Genomic DNA, 23,658 nt, shown 5'->3' on the forward strand with positions numbered 1-23,658 from the left:
AATCAAGTGTTTCATTCAAAATAGTCAACAGGGTCGCAAGAAGCGTGTGGAAAAACCAAGGCGCAAAATAACTGCCCATGAACTGAGAAAAGTCAAGCGTGCAGCTGCCAAGATGCCACTTGCCACCAGTTTGGCCATATTTCAGAGCTGCAACATCACTGGAGTGCCCAAAAGCACAAGGTGTGCAATACTCAGAGACATGGCCAAGGTAAGAAAGGCTGAAAGACGACCACCACTGAACAAGACACACAAGCTGAAACGTCAAGACTGGGCCAAGAAATATCTCAAGACTGGTTTTTCTAAGGTTTTATGGACTGATGAAATGAGAGTGAGTCTTGATGGGCCAGATGGATGGGCCCGTGGCTGGATTGGTAAAGGGCAGAGAGCTCCAGTCCGACTCAGACGCCAGCAAAGTGGAGGTGGAGTACTGGTTTGGGCTGGTATCATCAAAGATGAGCTTGTGGGGCCTTTCCGGGTTGAGGATGGAGTCAAGCTCAACTCCCAGTCCTACTGCCAGTTTCTGGAAGACACCTTCTTCAAGCAGTGGTACAGGAAGAAGTCTGCATCCTTCAAGAAAAACATGATTTTCATGCAGGACAATGCTCCATCACACGCGTCCAAGTACTCCACAGCGTGGCTGGCAAGAAAGGGTATAAAAGAAGAAAAACTAATGACATGGCCTCCTTGTTCACCTGATCTGAACCCCATTGAGAACCTGTGGTCCATCATCAAATGTGAGATTTACAAGGAGGGAAAACAGTACACCTCTCTGAACAGTGTCTGGGAGGCTGTGGTTGCTGCTGCACGCAATGTTGATGGTGAACAGATCAAAACACTGACAGAATCCATGGATGGCAGGCTTTTGAGTGTCCTTGCAAAGAAAGGTGGCTATATTGGTCGCTGATTTGTTTTTGTTTTGTTCTTGAATGTCAGAAATGTATATTTGTGAATGTGGAGATGTTATATTGGTTTCACTGGTAAAAATAAATAATTGAAATGGGTATATATATGTTTTTTGTTAAGTTGCCTAATAATTATGCACAGTAATAGTCACCTGCACACACAGATATCCCCCTAAAATAGCTAAAACTAAAAACAAACTAAAAACTACTTCCACAAACATTCAGCTTTGATATTAATGAGTTTTTTGGGTTCATTGAGAACATGGTTGTTGTTCAATAATAAAATTATTCCTCAAAAATACAACTTGCCTAATAATTCTGCACTCCCTGTATAATCACATCATCTAAACTATTATGATGGTTTAAACTAGCAGTGAACCCCAAACATTTTCTATTCTCAGGAGAAATTCCATAATGTTGTAATCTACAACAGAATTACAAAAACTTCTATAATCCCAATGCCACTACAGGAGCATCTCCTCAATTATCTATCTATTTTCTTCCAGAGATAGAAAACCATTCACACCTTTGGTCTATTTAGAATCGCCATTATCCTAACCACAAGCATGCCTTTGGACTATGGGAGGAAGCTCGAGTACCTGTAGAGAACCTACACAGAGAACACGCAAACTCCACACAGAAAGGCCTCACATATGATTTCAACCCAAGGACCATCTTGTTGTGAGGCTACATTGCTATCCACCACACCACCACGCCGTCCCTCTCAGTGAATCTTTTTGGTTGTAATAACTTAGTTAGCTTTAGGGACGGATCATGACATAACGAACATGTGCTTAAAGTTATAATGTAACTTGGAGATTCTAACCCATCCAAGCATCCATATCTATTTATTCTGGAAGAGGCTATAAAAACTGAAAGAATCTGACAAGGGTCAGTCAGTTTGAGGATATATTAAACTTTTCTGTTGGTAAGACTGATGCTTTTACCACTGTTAGTCGGTGTTAGCTGTTATTAGCCATTTTTGGTGAAATGGTCTTTGAATATAACTTTGTTGGACTCTGACTGTGATGCTTTTTGAATAAACTCTCACGTGATGTGAGACTGTGAGAGTGTAATCAAACTTTTTTTTAGAGGGAAAATGTGATTTTTAAGATGCTAAGTCCTAACATTAGCTAGCTCATTGTTAGCTTATAACCAACTATTGGTTGTTTAGCTAGTTCTTGTCAGCTGTCTGGACATGGACATGTCTGATCTACTGACGATAAGTAGTTGTGTCAATATCGGGAATAATATGTAAATGTGTTAGAACCGCGACTTCAGTTCAGTAGATGAGAAGGAAGAGGACTGACACGTTCCCAGATACTGTAGGGGATCACAATAGGAGGGGCTTCTAAAAACCTTAAACTTGACATTAAGTGGCCTGTTGCTCTATAACTTAATTTCCTCCTTACCTCCCATCATAATTGTTGCTCATGAACAGAAGGTGGCACAAAAAATATGAGTCTTACAAAACTGCGTAAAGGGAGTACAACTTCATGCTCCAACTCTGTTTGGACACTGCACTGTTAGATCTTCGAAACTGAGGCTTTTTGAAGTTAGAGCTGGGAAAATTAATGCAAAAATATATACATATATATGTATAAATAAAATAAACACAGGGTTTAATAGTGGAAGCAGATAAACATGCAAAATGAAAGACCATGCAAACCTTTCAAGATTTAAAGGAAAACATTTTAAAAAAAGATCGAGTGAAACCGACTTTGAAGCCGCCCTGCTGTAGAACTAGAAGATGGAGACGTGTAAATTTTGAGAGGCCACAAAAACTGTTAAGCTCAAAATTATAGCTGTGTCAAGATGAATGCCTCCTCTGTGAAACATTTCAAAACGCAATATATTTTGATTAACAAGTTGACTGAAATAAGTGGAGGGCATACATAGCCAGCAAAATAGGTGACGTCAGTCAAACGACCAGGGTCGGACGTGGCTCTAATGTTCTAGTGCACCATGACTCCTTTTGGAAGTAATTCTTTGACAATCAAATGTAATGAGTGTTTATATAAATGTAATGAAGAGGTCATTGTTGTCTGATCAGTGTCTTAACTGTTAAGAGAAGTTAATGGTGGATACTGCATTATTTCCCTGCCACAAATCAATGGAATTCATCAATTTTGCTCAAAGGCTAAGATAAGTAAGGACGCACTGTCTTTTTGTTACTATAGCAGCCGAGAGGAGTACAAACACGGAATTCCCAGCTCTAACTCACATATTGAAGCACATGGTGTGCAGTATGTTAGCCAGCTGAGCGAAAATCTCGGTGGGAATTGACCCTTAGCCAATAAACTGCAAAGTCTCTTCGTCTCTCAGTCAGACACAATACTTAGTCATTAGTGAGACGCTTAGCTCAACCTGACTAATCCCTATTAGTCAAACTTAAAAGGTCTGAGAAAAAATATTTCCTTGGAGTTGCAGTCAGGAGCACATTCTGGGTAGTAAGGAGCATAATGGTCTTATTTATTTTGTCTAGCAAACAGAGTGTCTGATAGCTGATTCACTTCATTTACATCTGTTTCCCAGTTGCAAATGTCCTGTTTATTCTCTGTCTTCAAAGCTGTTTAAAATACTTCAGTCTCTGCTTTGTCTCAGATGTGCCGATGAAAATCTTTAAAAAGTCTGATCTGCATTCTAATCAGTTTCCAAATTCCCAAAGAGTCGGGGTTAAATATAACCTCGAACGTAAAAATATGATGATGGAAAAACATTACTGTTATTAAAATGTGAATTGGATTTTAGCTTACATATAGCCGGCTCATTCACTAAATGGTTGGCTAAGGTGGTCCTCTATTGATTGCTCCTGTGTGCTTCTCTGGCCAGGCTGATCAATGACAACACTCATTTCAGCCAATCCCAAATCCAGAGCACTGCACTAACAGCGCGGGTGTGGCCACGTGAGCTGGAGGGGTGGGGAGGGACGACTTTCACGGGCACTGACTGGAAACAGCATTCTCATTATTTGCACTGCTTGTTTTGCATCTAAACCTCCCATAACAAGACCTTTACAGCTAATTACCCCTCTTAATGTTTCCAGCAAAATAAAAATAATATCCAGAGGGGGGAAAAACACAATTGTATTACAATTTTGTCTTCATTCTGGTTGTTCGGTGTGAGCGTACCAAGCCATTCATTAATGGCAATGACTGATAGATCAGTAAACCTGATGACTCACGTTATGTTCAATTGTCAGCTGTCTGGAGACATGAGGGTCAGGCCTCTAATCTGCTGACAATAAGTTATATCTAGCGTATGTGGTTGCTCTCTTATGACATAAGATAAGATAAGATAAGATAAGACTTTATTGATCCCACAACGGGGAAATTTTTGCGTCACCTCAGCTCAGGTACAGATATCAGAAGGAAATACAAAAATACAAATACAGGGAGTGCAGAATTATTAGGCAAATGAGTATTTTCATCCTCTTCATGCATGTTGTCTTACTCCAAGCTGTATAGGCTCGAAAGCCTACTACCAATTAAGCATATTAGGTGATGTGCATCTCTGTAATGAGAAGGGGTGTGGTCTAATGACATCAACACCCTATATCAGGTGTGCATAATTATTAGGCAACTTCCTTTCCTTTGGCAAAATGGGTCAAAAGAAGGACTTGACAGGCTCAGAAAAGTCAAAAATAGTGAGATATCTTGCAGAGGGATGCAGCAGTCTCAAAATTGCAAAGCTTCTGAAGCGTGATCATCGAACAATCAAGCGTTTCATTCAAAATAGTCAACAGGGTCGCAAGAAGCGTGTGGAAAAATCAAGGCGCAAAATAACTGCCCATGAACTGAGAAAAGTCAAGCATGCAGCTGCCAAGATGCCACTTGCCATCAGTTTGGCCATATTTCAGAGCTGCAACATCACTGGAGTGCCCAAAAGCACAAGGTGTGCAATACTCAGAGACATGGCCAAGGTAAGAAAGGCTGAAAGACGACCACCACTGAACAAGACACACAAGCTGAAATGTCAAGACTGGGCCAAGAAATATCTCAAGACTGATTTTTCTAAGGTTTTATGGACTGATGAAATGAGAGTGAGTCTTGATGGGCCAGATGGATGGGCCCGTGGCTGGATTGGTAAAGGGCAGAGAGCTCCAGTCCGACTCAGACGCCAGCAAGGTGGAGGTGTAGTACTGGTTTGTGCTGGTATCATCAAAGATGAGCTTGTGGGGCCTTTTCGGGTTGAGGATGGAGTCAAGCTCAACTCCCAGTCCTACTGCCAGTTTCTGGAAGACACCTTCTTCAAGCAGTGGTACAGGAAGAAGTCTGCATCCTTCAAGAAAAACATGATTTTCATGCAGGACAATGCTCCATCACACGCGTCCAAGTACTCCACAGCGTGGCTGGCAAGAAAGGGTATAAAAGAAGAAAAACTAATGACATGGCCTCCTTGTTCACCTGATCTGAACCCCATTGAGAACCTGTGGTCCATCATCAAATGTGAGATTTACAAGGAGGGAAAACAGTACACCTCTCTGAACAGTGTCTGGGAGGCTGTGGTTGCTGCTGCACGCAATGTTGATGGTGAACAGATCAAAACACTGACAGAATCCATGGATGGCAGGCTTTTGAGTGTCCTTGCAAAGAAAGGTGGCTATATTGGTCGCTGATTTGTTTGTTTTGTTTTTGAATGTCAGAAACGTATATTTGTGAATGTGGAGATGTTATATTGGTTTCACTGGTGAAAATAAATAATTGAAATGGGTATATATATGTTTTTTGTTAAGTTGCCTAATAATTATGCACAGTAATAGTCACCTGCACACACAGATATCCCCCTAAAATAGCTAAAACTAAAAACAAACTAAAAACTACTTCCAAAAACATTCAGCTTTGATATTAATGAGTTTTTTGGGTTCATTGAGAACATGGTTGTTGTTCAATAATAAAATTATTCCTCAAAAATACAACTTGCCTAATAATTCTGCACTCCCTGTAAGTACGATCAATGAAAAAAAGTAAGATAATACACTATATACAATGGTAGCATACACAGTATGTGATTATGGATATAGTTGGAAATATGGAAGACATAAACTATATAGCTTGATATAGCTATTGTATCACTACTATTCCATACATAAACATGATGCCATCTTGGGCACTATAATAAAGATGGCAGGGCAACATGGCGGCTTCCACAAACCAATACATGCTTTTATGTATTTGTAATGGATTAACTCTTAAGTTTATGAGTATTAGAATCTGTGTATATTTAAGAGTTCAATGTGCTTATTCTGTTAAACAACCGCATGCACACACAAAATAAACTTGTTGCACTGTTGTACATGGGTTGTAGATGGACATGCGGAGTGGTCTCAGTGGCACTGGACTCGTGCACTTTGGAAGACCTGCGCAGAGACTGACAACTCGGTGACGTCGAAGCGCAGAGGTGGGCAGTCAAGTCTTGCACGTTGACCTAAGGAACCCTTGCTACAGTTTTGCCTGTCTGCTAAAGGAAAGCAGCATTGCAAAGAGTAACCAGTTTTTCTCAGTAATCATGTTTTCAAAACTGCTGAAAGCTGAAACAGTAACTGACAATAATAACATTACATTAACACAATGCAGCTTGACAGCCAAAAACTTATTATGCCAGCCTCCAGGTGCTTGCTTGAAGCAGAGGTGAGGTAACTTTACTCTTTTCTACTTCACATCCACATTTCAAACTTGTAATCACAAAAACGATGACTCAAGTGACATCCCTTTGGGCAATTTATCAGTCTTTGTGCTTCCCAAGGGCTTCACCGTAGACAGTAGATACATAGCCCTTAAGCAACAATGAACATTTTCTGAAATAGTTCAGTGTTTGGGAACAACTGGGAGTAGCAGTAGCAAATATACTGGGAATGCATGTAACAATTGCAAGTCGGCTCACAGAGAGAACACGGTTGCAACAGCAACCTGTGCAATGCTGTTGTGTCTTTGTAAAATACTATTTTTAGATATAGTTTGGGACAAACTGGTGGCTGTCTGACCGTGCATTTAAGCATTGTCAGTCCACCACCCATCCTCTCCAAATAGCTGTGCACTGCATTATCTGAGCTACCCCACAACTGTTCATTATGGATGCACTTGTGTGTGAATAAAATGGCTTTTGCCTATGAGCATAAGCCACAGGTACGAGCCACACACATCACAAAGATACCCAGACTTTCTAGAACGCGATGAGGGTTCAGCTGAAGTGTGGCCTACATATGCAGTTTTCTTTGTGCTACATTTGGCCTTGCCTAACAGTGTTGGGTCAGCCTGCAACTCAACCACATGTCCGTTTCATAAAGGCCAGATGGGCATTGTGACATTTGAGGTCATGTCTGGCCTACAGAACATTTGCCAATACCGTGCCTGTCATGGTAAAAGTAGCCCAGATTAGGCCCAAATGTATCCACTATCTGGGATTAACTCTGGATACAGAGAAAAACGCTACTACGGCTAGGTTGGAGCTTTTCCAACCTCACTACTTTAAAGAACAGAGTAGATCTATCAACATGGAGGTCCACACTGCTGCCTCAAATCTTTGGTTTGCTGCCTGAATGGGACGCCGAAGTGCTGAGCAAACCTTTAAGATAAAGAGGAGATTAGTGACTGTCAGGGCGCTGGCTGGATGTGAGTACAGTGAATGAAGAGGCATTAAAGCCAGACAAAGCAGCACCCAACTGGCCAGACGCCACTTCCTCTACCACACGTGTACACACACACAGACACACACACACACACACACTCTTAGAAAACTGCAGGCAAGCAACTGCTGGCAAAGGGTTCGAAATTAATGAGCACTCGGGGCACCAAAATGCCCTTTAAAGTTTAAAAAATGCTTAGGACATAAAAACTGTCAGAAAGAGAACAGATAACACTGCCCTCCATTTTTGAAGAACTCCTTTGCTTTTCATCCTCGGCGCATTTAATTGGTGGTGTGGTCATTTTTTTTATGGCATTTAATAGCCACTTAAGGGGATTTTTTTTTTCCTTTGCAGCACATCGAAAGCGTTATCGGTCACAAAATAATCAAGGACACAGCCTGAAGCGAGAGCATGCACTGACACCGTGCAGTCTGTAACAGACCCCACACAAACCACACTGTCAGCAAAAAATGAAACTAAGCAATGGAGGAGTGGAAGGTGGAGTGGTTGGGACAACCTACAGTGTTTATTCACCAACAAAAGCCATTAGGAGCACACAAAAAAAGTAACAATAAGAAAAAAGGGGGGGGGGGCAGGAACATCCTCTGTAACAGCACTGATTTAACACGTGAAAAGTCAGTATGCATATATCCTCTGCCGCTTCCAAAGAACCCAGGTGGTGGAGTAAAGCAGAGTGAGAACTGCTCTCAACAGGGTGATAAGTGTTGAATGGGTGTTTGACCACAATGTGTCATTTTTTTAATTATTAATATTTTTAGCTTTACAGCTCCAAAAGCTTTGCATGCTTTCTCCCGGCAGCATTAAAGATAGAAAGCTCATTCGTAATTATGTAAGGCCCACTTACTCGTAAGAGTGAGAACAAAGAGCGCCTGTCAGGCTGCAGTCGACGGTCCTTCAACGCCCACCGAGTCAAAAAAACACAACAACACACACATGCAAAGAAGTGAGGGCACGCAATCTAAATCTAAATTACATGTGGGTAAACACGAGACAAGAGCTGCTTCCTTTGTTGGGACAATAGAGCATCACTGCCTTTATGTGTGTGAGTGTGCAGTGGAGGGTAAACAGAGGGCAGAATATGAGCATGCAATAATTTAACCCCCCCCCCCCCCCCTCCCGCCCCGAAGAAAAAATTGAAATGAAATGGACATCGACTGGGAAGACAAGTTTACTTCTCTTGTTTTCTGCAGTCAGAAACCCTGACGCCCGGTTCAAAATCAAGTGATGATGCGTTATTTACTAAATCTTCCATGCAATATAACGTAATAGCATTTTTCTGTGATGCAGCAAATTCAAACTAGAACAAACTATGATAATTTCTTTAAATAGGTTGACTGTAAATGTGGAATATCACTTGTTAGCTGTTGTGCATTTGGTTGGGACTTGAATTAGCACAAAAATGAGCCTGATATCAGACAGAATTCTCAATCTTTTTCTCAGCTAGTTACACACTGACTCCAGCCTAACCAGGGAGGGGAATCAGAATCAGAATCAGAAAGACTCGGGCATTAGGTTCTCCCTAAACAATGATTAGATGCTAATATTTCTTTCTGAATACTGTCCACACTGATGCATCCCATTATCTTTTGGGGTATTTTTCCATAAGGGGGAGCAGAGCAGTGGAAAACCAGGTCCTGTTCTTTCATCTGTTGTTCATTAGGCTTGGTGGTGTCAAAAACAAGTGAACACTCATAACTATTGGGTCTCTATATTTAATACCTTTTCAGAGATACATAACGTTACATTTGATCCTTCTGCTCTAATGGCTATCTTTGGAGTGATACCTCAAAACGTCACTTTCTCAAAATACGATTCGAGTTCTATTGCCTTTGCTTCACTCATTAAGGCACCTTGTACTTTTAGGATGGAAACAGGAAGCTCCTCCCACACATGAACAGTGGCTTGCTCATGAGGTTTTTGCATTTGGTAAAGATGAGATATACACTGGCAGGTTCAACCACCAAATTTCTTAAGGCGTGGCAGCCATTTCTAACATACATGGAAATATTTAAAATGTTTTTAAAATTTAAAAACCACCTTATCTGATACCAAATCTCTATATCACTGTTGTGGTTAACTGTACACTGAGTGTCCCTTATACATTTTATTTTTATATTTGTGTTTTGCTTTGTTTTGTTTTTTGTTTGTTTTTCTTCTCCTCTCTTTCTGTTATCTTTTGGGGTATTGTAAATACTGAACAGCAAAGTATTGTATATTCAAAGTTTTGTATTAACATGCTGTTGTAACTTAAAATAATTTTTTTATTTAAAAAAAAAGAAAAAAAAATTGAACACTACCCTGTCACGGTCACAAATTAAGGATGCTTGAAGGCAGGTTAACAATACCATTAATCCCACCTGTGGTGCTCATTGGACTGCGTTTTACTTCAAATGTATTGGAACTAACTATGAATGAACTAACAAGGTAAGAGCCTTCTGTTCACTCTACTACAGGCTGAACAGAAGTCTTTTCTAATCTCACTGTTAAAACAACCATTTCAAAGCCCACAACCATTATGATAAATATTTTTTAGCATTGTTAAACATATTGCCAAAAAGTACATTTCACACGCAACATAAAACAGCAAAGTCCAGGGGGGCAACTCTCCCACCCACCTACTCACTGTCTCCCTCACACACTCCAAGCTAATTGGGAGTCGCCCCTCGCTGACCTCCCCTCACGCACAAAAAGAGTCATCGCCATGACAGCAGAGTCTTGCTCATTATCCCCAACAAGGGTCTGCCTTGTTAGAGCACAAACTGCCACGCAGTACCTGGCTGACATCACAGAAAAACCCGAGTCCATGTTGCCACAGCAACCACAACTCGGCAACCACGATTTGCCGGCGTTTTACTCCGTGGGGGATTGATTGGGTGAGCAATGCAGTGAAAGGTGGATTAGGAGTATTATTGTTTCCCTCGGTGCAGAGGGAAATACAAGGTCTGAGCTTTGCCAGACACAAAGAGAACGGTGGACTCGTTGAAACAATGATGAGAGCACTGGCCCCAACTTGGCTTAACACAGAGATGAAAGATGCCTCTCATTTATCCATTACTCATTAATTTGCTAATGTGCTGCAGTGATTAAAAAGTAGTGCGATGGCCTTCTGGCTGAGCAGGCTGCGGCTTGCTCCATGTGGTTACTAAATTGAACTAAATGTCATTGTTTAACTGAGCACATATTCACAGCCATGGTTGCTTTTTCTCTAAAATGTCTTTTCAGTTCACAACCAGATGGGAGCCACAGCAAATGTAGGTGCAAAGCAATTTTGCTAGGAGACTTTTGCAGCTGAAACACTCGACCATCAGGTAAAATGAACAAAACTCAGGTGAAAGAATGACGCATTTGACAAACAGCCATTACCCTCTTCATGTAGCGACTGTTCTGCTCCTCTCCCCTCTTAAAGCAGAGGAGAAGAGAAAACCACTCAGTACCTAAGACAGGAGAGCAAAGTGCAGCTGTTATTTGCCATCATCCATTAGCGAACCAGTCCAACCCATGAGTGAAAGCTGCAAAGAGAGGATATGGTTGGTAGTCGTTCAGTTAAACGCCCAAGCTGTGCTGCAGGTGCTCACACGGGTGTCCAAACAGCAAATGTCAACAGCGGCACTGCAAATTTCCGTGAGTGTTTCCATTTAGATACACTCAAAGTTGAGTTCTTCACTCACTAATCTGGGTTCTCGTCCTTGTAAATACAGGTAAATTCAAAGGAGACCTTCACAATGTCGCATTTTTAAACCTCAGCCTTAACACTTTGGTCAGTGGGATGTTGTGTGTGTTCAAATATTTGAATTAAATAAAAAAAAGCTGAAAGCATTAACTTAAATGTGGGCTGTGAAATACTTAAATCGAAAACCCTAAGAGTGATTCCCAGGCATGAGTGATAGTATAAAAGTCTGGACAGAAGATTTTTTTTAGAAATATTTCACTGTCTTGTGAAAGTTCACTAAAATGCGTGGGTGTGAATGAGATTTCTGAGAACTTAATGACTTATCCAGTACTGGAAACTGGTAATAAATACATAATAGATAGATAGATAAATGAGCTGAATATTTGGAAAAGTTAAGGCAAAGGACTGGCACAAGAGAAGCCTATCACCTGCAAATGTGTGTGGATATGAGAATTTAACTGACGAGATGTCATTAAATATCTCTGTAAAGAAGATCAGGTCAGTATTAAAGGTCATGCTAAAAACAACCAAAAAACTACAAAGAGACATATAATTTGTAACATTTTCTTGAAGGATTTTTCAATTTCAAATCAATTTTATTTCTACAGCGCCTACAGACTCTACAGACCCTACAATAATACATACAGAGAAAAACCAAACAATCATATGACCCCCTATGAGCGAAGAACTTTAGGGACAGCGGGGAGGAAAAACTCCCTTTTAACAGGAAGAAACCTCCGGCAGAACCAGGCTCAGGGAGGGGCGGGGCCATCTGCTGCGACCGGTTGGGGTGAGAGGGGTTTTTATCTCACTGTACATGAATTTCTTTCACTTTCCCCTGAGAACACAAAGTCATAGTGGCAATCGTTGATGTTTGATATATTTGTTAACTTTGTTAAATAATTCTTCGTTTCTTTTTTTTTTTTTTTATTGCTTTAGTTTCATTTGTTCTTTAACCAGGTTTTACAAAATGCTGCCCATGGTGTTGGCACCTTGTCCTGCTTCTTGCATCTCCTGCTGTGTTTCTGCTCTGAGTGGTTCACACAATAAAGAGGTTGTTGACCAGGCAACCTATCTCTCCATCTACACACTGATGGTGGGAGGGGGAGCCTGCTGTGTGATATGAATCAGATACTGCCATGATTGGAATACAATGACCTGGCAACACAATCTCTCTCTCTCTTCTCTCTCTCTGTGTCCATGTCTCTCTCTTTTTCAGAACAAGGTTATCAACAGAGATTATCTGGTTAGGACAATGGATGTAGATAGTGAAGACTTTACCTACAATTCATAGCTCAGTTTTCCCTGTATGCCAATTTTACATCATGTTATTACTGTAATGATGGCTATGAAATTAATAGCCAGAGGAAGAGAGCTGCCCTGTGGTATGGACATGATAATGCACAAGTGAGATATTTTGCCTTTGTTGACAATTAGTCACTATAATAATTACATAATAATGTCAAGAATCTGAAGAGGACATTAGTATTTTATCTGTAAATCTTACATAATATCACTATAGAGGCAAGAGAAATGATAATATAGTAATGCACCTGCAAAAGTAGGTCATACGATGTTTTATTCTAATGAATTATTTGTCAAAACCCTATATGCTATTATATAGTGTATGTATAATATGTCTAATAAAAATTGAAGACCTTTTTTTCTCTGTAATTTCATCACTGAAGGGGCAGCTGTGGCTCTGGTGGTAGAGCGGGTCCTTTTCCATTTGGAAGGTCGGTGGATTGATCCCTGAGCCTCCCAGCCCACATGCCTTCTTGCACAAGTGCGTATGCAACTGTGAGAAAGCGTTTAGGCATAGATAAAAACACTGTGTGATTTGCGGTAGAAAGTGCTTTGAGTGCTCAATTGAGTAGAAAGGCACTATATAAGAACCAATCCACATCCCATACTTTATGTTGAGCTCTGGACAAGTCAAATTTTGAATGAACTGCCTCAGAATGCTGTGAATACTCACACTTTAAAGTGCTGAGTGTCACCGAATAAGGACCAGTCTAATAAGTCTATTTAGGTTACGCAATGTTTTAACTTAGATCTCGCTTTTGTGACTGTCACCACCTATAACAGCATGTAAATTTGCTAATACCTGGGAACATTACATTTAGGCTCGCACAGATCCCACCGGGGTGACAGACAGCCTGGTTCACCTGTGCCCGACAGATACAGCCACTTAAAACGGCTGGCTGGTCTTTGACAGGCCCATGGCCGATCCTCGGCCTTTCCCCAGCCAGTGCTGAACCTTTCCGTAAAACATTGATACAGATATTTGTCTGAAGCAAATATTAACTCGAGTTTGTTCAGACTGAACGAGCAAGCCACAAGGCCGAAAGTGACACATACAGGCTACGGTTATTGCTGACTACTGCTGCTGAATATAAAAAAAGAAAAAGATTCTTTAATGGCACTGAAAATGTTTTTATACGAAAAAACAAAACCTAAATTCAAATGCCCCTTGATTATTACTATTAGCTCAAATACATTTTGTAAAAACAGTATTTTGCACAATCGGAACAAATCTCTGAGGAATACTTACCAAATCATGTTTGGTAAGTATTCAAATCATATTCATAAATCTGTAACTTGAGCTCAGTTAGGGAAATCGTTTGATTTTGAGTCTTGCACAGGAAGCAGTAATTCGTGTGTTGGATCGGTCAGTATGAGGTTATTAAAAGTTTGTCCACATCACATGCATCATCATCTGAATATAAAACCTTAAAGAAGCCTGTTGAGGCTGCAGTAGCCGAGGACGATAACGGGCTCTTACTTTTCTGAGCCGTGGCAGAGTCAATCACTTTACAGACTTTACGGCTTGACTATCCACCATGAATCTTTAGCAATTAGGCAGAGAAACGACGGGGGGGGGGGGGTTAGGGGCACTGAAGGGGAAGGCGTGGTGTGTTGGAGGTATGCTATTATATCTCAGAGTGGCAGGTGAATGCACTCGGAAGACTGTAATGTCGCTCAGCGTGTTCAGGAAATAGAACATTTTGGAAAAAGAAGCTCTTTGATCAGTTAAATGTTGTGTGACGAGAACAGTGGCTGGCAGGTTCACCTGAGAGTGTTAAATCTGGCTTGTAGCAGTCAGTAAACACAAGCTGTTTGTGTGAGCACTCTGCCGGACCAAATGAATACTGGAGACAAGGAGCTGAAACTGTAATCATGCTCATACCAGAGCTGCAACATGATAATGATATCTATAAAGCTTTACGAGGTCACTTCTGGTAAGTCACTGGTTCCAAACCTGGATGTTGGGACCCCCCGAGGGGTCATGAGATCAGTATGAAATGTTGCTAGATGTTTGAAATGGAACTTTTTTATCATCTTGGCTCCCTGCAGCTGGTGACCTGGCCAGGTTGTACTCTTGCAGGAGATGCAAGGTGCAAGACAATTTTTTGCAAATATTTTTGCAAAGTACTTTCTGACAGTCAATACATAAGCAATACAATCTTTAGCAAGTCTCTCATTCTGCAGATGACCTCGCACTCCACCATTACAAACTGCAGCTCTCGATATTAATCCTTGTTCTCTGTAGCTTTGATTAAAAACCACTAAATAACTACTACAGTACAAACTCAGATAAGAACTTCTTAGACACCAGTCTAAGAAGTTGGAAGGTTGGATGGAGTAGGTTGGACCATAGGGAAGAAGTACTTCACAGCAAGTGAACTTTCAAAATAAAAGTGCTTGAGGTTTCTTCCTTTTAAAAGGGAGTTTTTCCTTCCCACTGTTGCCAAGTGTTTGGTCAAAGGAGAATCAACTGATTAATGGGATTTTCTCTTTGTTTTTATTGGGTCTTTACCTTACAATTAAAAGTTCCTTGAGGCAACTGTTGTTGTGATCAGGTGCTGTATAACTAAAACTGAACTGACCCCAATAGTCACTGCAGCTGGCCATTAAAAAATTCCCCCCAAAAGGCTGCTTAAACCTCAGTTTTTTACAAGGTTAATTTAAGGGTTTTCAGTGCACAGGTGAGGCAGATCATGTTAGATTTGCATAATCCAGCCAGCAGTTTCCCCCCTTTTCCAGTCTTTCAACTATTTGAAGTTTACTAATTACTAGTTGTGGCTTCTGGTTACGGTTAGAAAACTGTTATTATTAGAATGGACTTGTGTATTGGTGGACTGGGCCCACTGAGAGGTAACAGGTCATCAGAAAATGCACTTCTTTTCCAAACCAAAAATGGTTTCCAAACAAAGTTTGTTTCCCTTTAAAGTACTTCCCACAGACATGTGCTACTCTACATTTTTATTTTTTATGAAGCGCCTTGAGGCGACTTTTGTTGTGATTTGGCGCTATATAAATAAAATTGAATTGAATTGAATTTTTACTGTCATAACTCCAGCAATTAATCTTGTAACTTAGCATAATCTTAAAGGTAAATGCAGCTGCAGACAACACGTTGTTCTGTTTGATGCAGCTGAAAACACACTCTATAGTGTATCATAAAAATGCTCATTTAAAAATCTAAATTTCACAAATAATTATTTTTATTTTTCAATGGGTAATGACGTCAGACCTGCAAACAAAAACTGGATGATGTAAGTGTATTTTTGTCATGTATTTTTTGCCACACCCTTTGCAGTCCCTATTTAGAAAAAAGTAACATTATTGCTGTTCTCAAATCATCCAAATGTAACTCAAAGATGACATACTCCTCTGGTTTACAGTCATTAACATGCTAACATTAACAGAAACATTGGCTAAATAACTTCACTTGGTACAAGTGCCAACAGTGTCAGCCTTTCCATTCGTTCGGTGTCATGATGAATAGTTCACTGACAGGAAACATAACTGTTACTAACTAATGGTGATTTTTTTCCCTTGCACCTTCTCAATATCTCACTTCCTCATCATGAACCAATGACTGCCAAAATGATATAAGCCTGCTGACAACAAGTTACATTTCCCTGTCCTACATTATCTGCTCTGCCGGTTAACCCCCTAATGTCCATCACATTAAACTTCTTATATTGAGGCTAGCCAGCTTCTCAGTTTCAAGGGGGATCAGTGAGCGAAAGCCCTATAGTCCATAAGAGAAAACACAGGAATTAGCCCTAGATTAGGGATCTAAACGGCTATGCAGCCGTTGGTGGCTGGAGATGTACTGGTAGGCTGTGTGGGGGCTAATTCAGCCGGCAGTGGGAAACCCCACTTTCTGCCAGGTCATAGAGCAGAAATCCACAGACAACTGACAGGAGCAAACATTATGATGTTAGCTGGTGAAACACATTGATTTTTTTTTTTTTTTGGGGGGGGGGGCAACGTGATGAATGACATTAATTACTCCACAGTTGAGAGCTGGAGAAACAGCCTGGGGCTGATCGAGAAAACACACTGTGGTGGTGGTGCTTTTAGTGCTCAACATGGAGCACGCAGGCAGCAAGGTGCTCTTCATCCGTCCACATGCCTCAGTGATGGCTGGGGGAAACTACAATACGGAGCGTCCACACGCATCGCTCTGCAAAGACAACACAAAGACGGTGCAGCCGGCGCACGATGTGCCGCTGACACCCGTGATAATCACGAGAACATCGCTCATATTTAGGTCAGCCTGAAAGTAGCTTAATACCATTTTCACATCAGCCAGCCCCCTCCCTCCTCCGACCCCCACACTCCCCGGCCTGATGGATGGACGGCGAGTGAAGCTGAAATATGGGGGTTCCATTTTCACTCCACGATCAATGCAAGCGCACCACAGCCCTTTATCGCATCATGCCAAAAGCAAAACAGACACACACACGCGCGCGCGATCCACACCACGCCTCGGAATAAACTGACACAAAAAAGCAAAAAAACAAACAAACATCTGGCACACACTTCGACACACACACACACAATACAACATGCAGCCATATTCCCAGCACGCTGCCATGCTCTAGCAACAAACAAAAAAAATTCTAGGCATTTGCACAAATGGGAGGTGTGAGACGAGCGGAAAGAGGACTCTGGAATGACATTGCGCCTGCTTACTGTAAAATAAATTCCCTCGGGGAGGATGGAGAGCCTCCTTTTTTCCCTCTTGACTCCCCTCCTTTCCGACGTGCGAATTTCCCGAAATTCAGACCATGCAAAACAGGTAGTCAGTCATTCCACCCCTCCGAAGTATTTGGTCCTGCTCGGCGGTAGTGCGAAAGGAGAAGGCACAACCAGCATCCGAGAGAGGAGACAGCCAGCTGTGGGGAGGAAATGAGGAAGGAAGGAAGGAGCGGCCGGGCCGGAGCACTGCGCACAGGAGAGAAGGCAAGGAGAGCGGCAGAGGTGCTCTCTCTCTCTCTCGCTCTCTCTCTCTCAGTTCACAATACAACATCACCCTATCCTTGCTAGACAGACAGACAGACGGCTTGAGTACCAGAGTCCGCAGCGACACCCACTGGTGATGAGAGGAACTACAACATGGAGATGATAAGTTCCACGGAAAGGCAGCAGCAGCTGGAAGAGACAAGCATGTCTCACTTATGTTACTGCAGGTACTTTTATCTTTTAACAGTATATTTCACTAGAAAAGGTCACTTTTTTTTCTGTTAAATAGGCCGAAGACACTTATTACACATTTGTGTCTTGATTTAAAGAGTTGGCTATTTTGGGAGTAGAAGACAGCCCTAGAGACTGCCATGTATTTCACACTGGCTTTTATTTTTCTATGCATTTCCATAAATGTCTTTAAACAATCTTTCCACTGGCACCCTGAAGCCTGAAAGTTATTAGTCCCAACAAGCTGCAACTGTAGAAAAGTTTAACTGTTTTCATTAAAGTAAACAAAACATATTTTCCATAACTGAAGAACTTCCAGTGTAAAACAACAAGGTCAATGCTGCCTTGGTTATAGAAAAATTGGAAAGATGATTAAATTATAGATGGTAAAAGCTGCAGCACAACAAAGTAAGGGTTTATAAAGTATATTTTGGTTTCCTAATCTGTAAAATTGTACCTTCATATTGTTCAGTTGTTTACACAGATACCATTGTAGGAACAACAAGGAAGCCTGCAGTGCGAGAGCACTAATGGGGCCACTGAGATAAGATGGGGCCTGATTATTTAAGACCTTGTATGTGAGGAGCAGGATTTTGAATTCAATTCTGGATTTAACAGGAAGCCAATGAAGGGAAGCCCAAACAGGAGAAATATGCTCTCTCTTTCTAGTCCCTGTCAGCACTCTTGCTGCAGCATTTTGGATTAGCTGAAGGCTTTTCAGGGAGTTTTTAGGACATCCTGATAATAATGAATTACAGTAGTCCAGCCTGGAAGTAATAAATGCATGAACTAGTTTTTCAGCGTCACTCTGAGACAGGATATTTCTAATTTTAGAGATGTTTCACAAAGAAGAAAGCTGTCTTACATATTTATTTAATATGTGCATTGAAGGACACGTCTTGGTCAAAAATCACACCAAGGTTCCTGACAGTGTTACTGGAGGCCAAGGTAATGCCATCCAGAGTAAGAATCTGGTTAGATACTATATTTCTAAGATTTTCAGGGCAGAGTACAATAACCTCAGTTTGATCTGAATTAAGAAGCAGAAAGTTAGCGGCCATCCAGGTCTTTGTGTCTTTAAGACATTCCTGCAGTTTAACTAATTGGTGTGTGTTATCTGGCTTCATGGATAGATAGAGTTGGGTGTTATCTGCATAGCAGTGAAAATGTATGCTATGCCTTCTGATGATACTGCCTAGGGGAAGCATGTATAATGTAAACAGAATTGGTCCTAGCACTGAACCCTGTGGAACACCATAGTTGACCTTAGTGTGTGAAGAGGACTCTCCATTTACATGAACAAATTGGAGTCAATTAGATAGATATGATACAAACCACTGCAGCACAGTACCTGTAATACCTACAGCGTGCTCTAATCGATGTAATAGGATATTATGGTCAACAGTATAGAACGCTGCATTGAGGTTTAGCAGGACAAGCACAGAGATGAGTCCACTGTCAGAGGCCACAAGAAGATCATTTGTAACCTTCACTAAAGCTGTTTCTGTGCTGGGATGAGCTCTGAAACATGACTGAAACTCTTCAAATCATTTTTTTGATATGAAAGGAAGGTTGGAGATTGACCCGTAATTAGCTAAAACCGCTGGGTCAAGAGATGGCTTTTTAAGTAATGGCTAACTACAGCCAGCTTGCAGACCTGTGGTACATGGCCGATTATGTGGGTCCATTTAAGGGAAAATAAACTGGCTTTCTGACTGTATTAAAACCACTTGCCCCACATTGTGTAGGTCACAGACCTAATAAATAAATTCATTAATTAACAAACAATACATTTTTAAAAATACTTCAAAGTTACAGAGAGAGACTAAAATGGATTATTTCCATTGTTTTCCATGTTTTCCATGGTTTGGTCCTTTGACCTAATCATTAACAACAAAGTCTTTTGTGAAAGCATAATAAACCAATATGGCTCCCATGGATTCTGCATGATTGCATAATTTCTAGAATAAACCTTTGCCCACAGTGCTCTTAAAATATATTCTCCTGTATTAGATTTTATACAGTAAGCGTATGTCTCAAATGTAAACTGAGGTGTGCTAATAAGCCAGCTTTAAAATGCCAATAGTTAATACTGAAGGGATCGTTCACTCACAGTATTGGAAAACAAGAAGAGAACATCTCTAAAAGGCAAGTGAATTGCAGAGAGCTGTCTCATATCAATAAGCTCCTCATTTGCTGGTGCAGCTGTTTTGCACGGCTACGTTTTCCTGGGGAGAAGTCTAATTAGCCAAACTTCATACACCTGTGTGAGCTGGAGTGTAAAAACAGAGCACTATCAAAAACAGCTTTCAGTCAGAGTCAGGAAACATTTTTAATAAGCTGTTTGTTTAAACTGTCTCGACCTGGCTCAGAAACCGTGGCGAAAAAGAGTGAGATGCAGGGAAAAGGTCAAAAAAATACTTGAAATACTTCAAAAACATGAAAGCAACATAAAACAAAGAAAAAGTCAGTGTTATTAGTAGTGAGGATGTGTGAGTGGATGGGTTAATAGTGTGGTGTTGGAGATGCTAAGTGGTACAAACTAAAAAAAGATGCACGTGAGACAAGAGCTTCACTTGAAAACCGCTTATTCTAATATTGACTCTTGTTTGGTGGGGTTTGTTGGATTGGATGATTGAAATGAAATGGCAATTTTACTATTAATTCATTAACAAACAGAGGGCACAGTGGTATGTTGAAGAACCACACAGGGCCACAAAAGCCTGGCACCTGCTCCTCACTGGTCACCAGCGTTTGTTGCACACTGCTGTGGGATGACATCCCAGTCTTCAATCAGTATTTGTCGCCAATGTCATGACAAGTCAGCCAATGTGGATGTGTTGGTCACTCTTGCATGAACATCATGCCCAAGCTGATTCCACAAGTGTTCAGTGAAGTTGAGGTCCGTGCTAAGTTTACATGGCTAGCATCTACATGGCCTTTGGAATGAAAATGTGTGGCAGCCTGGGCCGGTTCTAGACAGGCAGAGAGAAATGTAAATATTAACAAAACTTTAAAAAGTAGGCCAAGTTACAAAGAAAAAGGCAATAAACCAAGTCTTGAAAAATAAAACTGAAAAATAGAAATACAGAATAAAAAAAAAATCTCCATCCGGATCTTTACAACCAAAAACATAAAATCTATCTTAATTAAATGGCCTAATTCTCAAATAAATTTGCAAAATAAAGTATGAATAAAATAAGACATTCATTTCATGGAAGCTCAAATTAACAGAGTCACATTAAATGCACATCATTGCCTGTTACACTGCACCTTAAAGATAGGTTAATAAATTGAATTTAACTTAACCACAATACTTTCACATGGGTTCTTTCCAGTTTGAAGGCGGTGGCAAGATGAGTCAAAACCCGCGGTCAACCCACTTCGTTTGATTGTTGTCAAATGGCACCATATAAATGAAATTCACTTGACCTGAATGATCTGTATGGGTGCATATGTTAGAAAAAGGCAGCACAATAATAATATTACAGCAGTAATTAGTGCTATATGACAAACTAATAAAATACTAGAATTTTATCTACCAAAAGTGTCGCAAAGACTTCTTGGTTAGGTTAAACTGCACTATAATTATTAGTTATTTGCCACATAATTCCACGATTCCAAAAGGCACCAACACTACAAACATGGCTGAGCGGTTCAGTTCCGTGACTCTGATTCATAAACGTGCAGCCTAAAAGACAATGACCAGCTACAACTGCTGGTGCTGACACACTTGTCAGCCTTATGATGTGCTGGTATACCCCATATGTGTTTTTTTTATGAAAAGGAGAAATATCCATAGAAATCAAAATGGCTTTTTGTGTCAGCTGTAAAGTTTTTGTGTGTGTTTATGGGGATTGACAAACTTTTGAAGCCACTGTCAGTGGCTAAAGAGAGCTTAGTTTTGCTGTAGTTTTTCAGTTTCAGAGGTTGTAGCTTGGACTGAAGCAACCAAAGAGGCAGAGGAAACTGTTTCTTTTAGTGGTTCATACAAGGCACTGCTCTACGTCCGTCTTGTTCGCTCACACACTCATAGTTTTCAAGCTTGAACCACCAAATCAGTGAACAGCTACAGGTTTAAGGTGAGCATCCCAACTGAAGAGCCTTGCATGTCACCAATGACCTGTTCAGTGAGACAACGAAACGTAGCAGGTGCCTTCCTCAGCCTGTAAGCTACTGGTTAGATAAGGGTGGAAAGCAGAATGGTAAAAACTCTGTGCAAACACTGACAGACCAGGGTTCAAATTCTTGCTGGAGCAGAGAGGTTTCACCTTCAACTCAGAAATCAATCAACAGCCCAGGCAGCGATGGCACTACATCCCGCTCGGTTTCGCTCACCATGAAGCAAAAACTCACATCATAAAAGGCCTCACTGATGCCTCCTTAACATATTTCACCCCACTCTGCATCCCAGCCAGCAGAGACCAACCCCAGCCGCTTTGTTAAATTATCTGTAAAGACTATAATACATGCACAGAGACACATGCCAAATCAGGACAAAGCCTTTCCTAGAGGGAGTTTGAACACAAAAGGAGACTGGAAAAAGTTTGTAACCCAGTTGAATTGAGTGCTGTACATCCCTTCCATCTCTGGGTCTGTCTATATTCGTCTGCCTTTCATTCAGTCTGTCTCTTTATTTTTTGCTTCTGTTCCTCTTTGTCTAGCATTTCTTTGTTCAGTCAACTGTAAGCCATTTCTAAATGCCACAGTCAGCGGCATCAGCAGCAAACTAAATCTCGCACACATTGTTCTCATATGCATCGTTTGCTTCATTGAACAAGAAATTACTTTGGATGTTCAGATTATCTACACGTCACAACCAAAATGTCAGACCACGACGCTTGAAGAAGCAGAAGCACAAAATATCACTAAATAGAATCAATTTAATAATGCATTTATGTTGCCACGATGTTATTTTTCCTGCAATGCACGTTTCCCTTGTAAGTATGTATTTATTCATGTGTTTGCTGTATCACCGCAAGTATGCAATCTATTTCTGCACTACACTCCATCTGAGCTATTCTTATCTGTAGCCCAGCCTCTGCTGCTCTAATGAACTGACATCTCCACAGGGATCATTAAAGTTTCATCTGACCTAATCTAAAAATTGAAGTCCCCTTAAGCAAGGCACTTGTCTGCTCCAGTGGAGCTGCTCGGTGTCCATCAGCGGGAGAATGTGCTGGTACTGAGAAGCCTCTCGCAGGTGTCAGGATAAGCATGTATGCGCGTGTAAAGCACGATGCTGAAGGAGGGAGCATACAGACACACACACACACACACACACAGACTAAATATATGAACCCATGTGACTTGGACTGAAAGCACAGGATGGTGGTAAGACTTGTGATTATGTAGCCGTGCGGTTTTCTGAGAGGCTTTTGAAAATGGCATCCAAAGTGAACACAGAGTGTGTCCAACACACTGACACACAGTCACATGACAGGGAGACAGAAACTGATACAAAGATACAGATACAAACACAACAATAACAAAAAGATTTATTGTAGCTAAACATTCGTCGCCATAAAGGCCCATTCAGGAACTTACAGATGCACACGTATATGTGTTTTGAAGATTTGATCTACAGACCGCATTTGCATGGCTGTGATACAGACTGACCACATTTGATCACAGGCTTTTGCATTTATGTGGTAGTGATGAGCATGTGCATCATCATCATCCTCATAAGACCCACAAACTCTCCAGTTATCCATTTTAGGTTTGTTGAAAACTAAACAAGCACATTTTTAGACACTTCTTATACGTGCATTTTGACCTCACACTTTTTCTTTGCCAAGTAGGAATAACACATAGTGGGTTCTCTGTTACATAGTGGAAGACACGTGATGCATTTTAGCCAAATTGTGCTATCAGTATGCAGAGCAGGTAAGCAGAGCTGGTGCTGGTGTAGCAGTGTGCAGGTGTGCGAGTCCGCTGTGTGGGCTTTA

At 41.0% G+C, this 23,658-nt stretch overlaps 1 protein-coding gene across 2 annotated transcripts in view; it reads right to left on the reverse strand.

The window, feature by feature from the left end:
- ctnnd2b (catenin (cadherin-associated protein), delta 2b) overlaps positions 1 to 17,525 on the reverse strand; it is a 224,990-nt gene extending 207,465 nt beyond the window's left edge. Inside the window, exon 1 of one of the 2 annotated variants that reach the window (XM_040044969.1) lies at positions 17,210 to 17,525. The gene's annotated coding sequence lies outside the window, so the exon portion shown is untranslated. The remainder of the gene's footprint in view (positions 1 to 17,209) is intronic. The other variant, XM_040044968.1, reaches the window with a different exon arrangement.
- Between the last annotated feature and the right edge of the window lie 6,133 nt (positions 17,526 to 23,658).

The sequence above is a fragment of the Simochromis diagramma genome, unplaced genomic scaffold (genome assembly GCF_900408965.1).
Source record: "Simochromis diagramma unplaced genomic scaffold, fSimDia1.1 OVJJ01000663.1, whole genome shotgun sequence".
Classification (NCBI taxonomy): Eukaryota; Metazoa; Chordata; class Actinopteri; order Cichliformes; family Cichlidae; genus Simochromis; species Simochromis diagramma.